Raw genomic sequence first — 4744 nt, 5'->3', positions numbered from 1 at the left:
CTTTTGCCCTCACCTCTTATCAGCCCCATCCAGTCCAGTTGGAAACAATTCAGTGGAGGTTCTACCTTTCTCTGCTATCCTCTGGAGTTAGGTTCCCTATTGAAAGCTTGTAAGCCAGTCACTTCTTGCCTTTGTATCCCCCCCATTTTGGATAGCCAATGTCTAAAGGAGTAACCCACAACCTGAAGTAGTGTTACTCCTTTTTTTCTTCTTCTTCTTCTTTCTTCGTCTAGTCATGTTCTCATCATCTAGGCATTGATAACAGGTCAAATAGGTACTATCTGCAAGTGTGGGTGTTCTTGTGCATCCCTCCTCACTTTATATCAGCTGGATGCTTCACAATCTATTCTAGTCCTCTGGGGTTAGTCCCTTTTTCTTTTTGTATGACTGCCTCTTGGTCTATGTACAGGTTCCTTATGATCACGATGAAGTGTTCCAGAATATTCATTCTCCTCAATATTGTTCATAGCTTGCATGACCTACACAGAGGAAAGCCTTTTTACAGTTAATAAAGCACAAGTGGAACTTGTTATAAAGGTGATGGCCAGGCCCATCCTCAGACATTCTGTCTCTACAGACATGTGGGAACCCATAAGTGTGCATTTTATACCCACTTTCCAGTGGTCTGAGGAGACACATTAAAATTTGTATTGGCAAGAGCAAAGTACAGTCCATACATGAGGGGAAGCATCTTTACTGAGGTGACACAGGAGACATGCATTCAGTGACACAGGCCTGGTGAGTTTTCCTAGGGTGCTAGAGTCAAATCCCCAGGACAATGGAAACCCATGACAATGGGCTATTGAATGAGGTCCAGGCAGAGCCTGTGGGAAGAGCAGGGCCTCATTTGGGTATGTATTGTGGTAAGGATCTGGCAGGTAGCTTCCTGAGATGAAGTATATTGTGGTGTAAACTGTTGCTGTTACTGGGTACCATATCAAGTCAATTCCAACCCAAAGTGACCTCATGCACAATGTCTGGTCCTGTACCATCCTCACAATTCTTGTTATGCTTGAACCCACTATTGTTGTTATTGTTAAGTGCCATCAAGTCAATTCTGACCCACAGGGACCCTGTATAGGGTTTCCAGAAGCAGCTGGTGAGCTTGAACCGCTGACCTTGTGATTCAAACCGACTTTGCAGTCCAGCACATTAACCCACATTGTCACACCAGGACTCCACCATAACCCACTGGAGTTGCCACGACATCAATCCATCTTGTTGGGGAGTCTTCCTCTCTTTCTCCAACCTGCCATCTTACCAGGCATTATATCCATCTCAGGAACTGGTCCCTCCTGAAAATAAGCCCAAAGTATGGGAGATGAAGTTGAAATTTTGTCATCCCTTGTTCTGCTTGAATAACTGCCTCTTGGTCTATGTAGAGGTCCCTCATCTTCATAAGCACAATCAAGTGTTCTGGAATACCCAGTCTTCACAATGTTATCCATAGTCTGTCATGATCCAAATAGTCACAAGCCTTTGTCATCAATAAACACAAGTAAACAGCTTTCTGGTATTGTCTTTCAGCCTACATCCATCTGATTTCAATAATGATATCCCTAGTTCCATGTCCTCTTCGGAATCCAGTTTGAGTTTTTTGAATTTGCCTTTTGATGTATGGTTGCAGGCATTTAAAAATTATTTTCAGCAAAATTTTACTAGCATGTGATAGTAATGGTATTGTTCAGTGATTTCTTCTTTTATTGGGTCACCTCTCTTTGAAATGGGAGCAAATACAGTTATCTTCCAATCAGTTGGCCAGGTGGCTGTCTTCCAAATTTCTTGGCATAGATGAGTGAGTGCCTCCATGGAGGTATCAGTTTGTTGAAAGATTTCAATTTTTATTCCATTAATTTATAGAGCCTTGTTTTGTGTCAATACCTTAAGTGTAACTTGAACTTTTTCCTTCAGTACCATTGGTTCTTGATCATATGCTACTTCTTGAAATGGTTGAACACTTTCTTTGCTTTTTTTTTTTTTTTTGACCATTTCTTTTTGATACAGTGACTCTGTGTATATCTTCCATCTTCTTTTTGATGTTTTCTGTATCATTCAATATTTTACCCATAGAATCCTTCAATATTGCAAGTCGAGGCTTGAATTTTTTCTTCAGTTCTTTCAGCTTGAGAAATGCTGTGTTCTTCCCTTTTGGTTTTCTAACTCCATGTCTTTGAACTTTTCATTATAATACTTGACTTTGTCTTCTTGAGTTGCCTGTTGAAGTTTTCTGTTCAGCTCTTTGACTTCCTCATTTCTTCCATCTGCTTTATCATCTCTATACTGGAGAGCAAATTTCAGAATTATAACATTATGTGATTATACATATGAATATCACCAGATGAAATACAAAGGAATCAAACTGACTACATCTGTGGGAAGAGATAGTAGAAAAGTTCAATATCATCAGTCAAAACAAGGACAGTGACTGACTTTGAAACAAACTATCAACTGGTCATATTTAACTTCTGGCTGAAGCTGAAGAAAATTAAAACAAGTCCATGAGAGCCAAAATACGACCATGAAATATCCCACCTGAATTTAGAGACCATCTCAAGAACAGATTTGATGTATTAAACACTAATAACTAAAGACCCAAAGAACTATGGGGTAACATCAACAATATCATACAGGAAGAAAGCAAAAGAACATTGACAATACAGGAAAGAAAAGACAAAACGGATGTCAGAAGAGACTAAATGATGTAAACTATAAAACCATAAAAGAGTCAAGAAAACATCTGTGGGTGCAGTCAGCCTGGTAACCCTTGGTAGCGAAGGAAGCTGGGGAAGCTACATAATGCTCCACCTATCATAGAAGCAAATGTAAACAACTTTCTGTGGTATGGGAAATTGTGGGAACAGATGAGATTTGAAAGGGTGCATGGAACCTCCATCAGGAATCACATCTGAGGACCGAGAAGAATATAGTTTTGGGAAGAACGGAAGAGGCCTATGGGCAACATGGCCATAGAAGATCATAGGTTAATGACCAAGCCACCAACTTTCATCTGTGAATTCTGCAGACATCATATTAAAGATAACACAGAGTATTAGCAAGAGTGTGGATGAACAGCCAGGCCACAGTTAGGAAAAGGAGAAAAACTATGACTGAGAGTTATTTTCAATCAGCTCCTAACAAGAAAAAAACCACTCCTCATCAGCAGGCATTGTTTAGAGCACAAAGCTGTGTGTACTTGTATGTGTATGCCTATCTGTGTGCATGTATGAATGCTCATGCATGCTTCTGTGGGCATGTCTATCCATATGTGTACACTCATGCATGTATTTGTGCTGTGCACATGTGTGCCCACTTGTGTGAGTGCATGCCATGAACATGTGTGTACCCTTTTGTGTCCATGCCTGCCCACCTTTGTGAGCACATACTCATCTGTGTGCATGTTTGTACCTGTGTGTGTATATGTGTACATGTGCATATGTTCATGTGGGTGCCTATTAAACAGATGAGCACATACACACTAAAAGGGAGGTGTGTAGGTCACTGAGCCAACCTGGCACACGCACTCTTCTTCATAAATCCATGCTATTCTTATCTCTGAAACTTAAGCTATTATCCACCCTCCAAACTGTGCTCCTCCACACCCCCAATGCCTTTCATGACCACCTGCCTTCTCCTCCAGTAATCCTTCCTGTCTCCTGGAGCATCCTCAGGGCCTCCCCTTGGACTTCCAGGCAACTCATAATGTGCACTGTACACTCCCTCCCATCAAACTCTAAAGGATGGATTGCGTCTCTGTGGAAGGCTGTGCTGTGAGGGTCTGAGTTTGTGTCTTAGTTCTAGGATTCAAGTGTGATGCATGACATTAATAATGTCTGCCTGAGGCATGCAATGGGGACAGTTGCTGTGAAACTGTATACTTCTTCAATGACTGGTTGGCATTCTGCATTTCTAACTAGACCATTTATTCACTTTAATAAGAGGTGTTTCCTATATGCCAAGTTCTCAGAGATAGTCCCTGCTCTCAGAGTTTACATTCTTAGGGGCTGAACCATGTGTGGCTTTGGTGGTAGTGGGGGAATGATAAACATGTAGACAAATAAATGACAAAATAACTGCAGTCAAAGATGAAGTGGGGGACTATACAGAGTCTGGCAGCTTAGAGACAGAAATTTAATAAAAGTATCAACTTGTGAAGCTATTGTTTCTTGACACCTCCTCTATCTATGTCTATCCATTTCTGAAGGCAGTGTTTCCATCTCTCTAACCCTTTCCCCCAAAGAACTGTGTATACTTCAATTTATACCACATCAAAACAGCAGTTTTGCCATCTCAAAGGGACTCAAATTACATTCCTTTGAAATGTTCTTTGAGTTTGGGGAACAAAAAGAAATGTGAAAAGGCAAGATCAGGGCTGTTGGGTGGGTGGGGTAAAGTTGTCTTTACTGTATTTGAAGACTGAGCATGTTGTGATGAAAAAATTCTTTGGAGCAAATTTCCTGGCTTTTTTTTCTTACCAATGCTATTTACAATTTTCTTACAACTTTTTCCTAATAAGTCCCTGTGATCGTCCTGTGCTTTTTGAACCCCTCTGGGATTCCAAAACTCAGATGCAATAACCTTTTGAGCTGACATATCTGCCTTGATTTTTTTTTTTAAGTTTTTATTTTGAATTGAGTAATCATTTACATGGGAGAACATCAGCTTTACACTCATCCTATCATATTTCATCTCATTGCAATGATTACAACTCCCTCCAAGCATCATCATTCAACAGTATCTGCTTCTA

The sequence above is a fragment of the Chrysochloris asiatica genome, unplaced genomic scaffold (assembly GCF_000296735.1).
Source record: "Chrysochloris asiatica unplaced genomic scaffold, ChrAsi1.0 scaffold00356, whole genome shotgun sequence".
Taxonomy (NCBI): Eukaryota; Metazoa; Chordata; class Mammalia; order Afrosoricida; family Chrysochloridae; genus Chrysochloris; species Chrysochloris asiatica.
The sequence above is the reverse complement of the archived record's forward strand: the minus strand, read 5'-3'. Positions refer to the sequence as shown.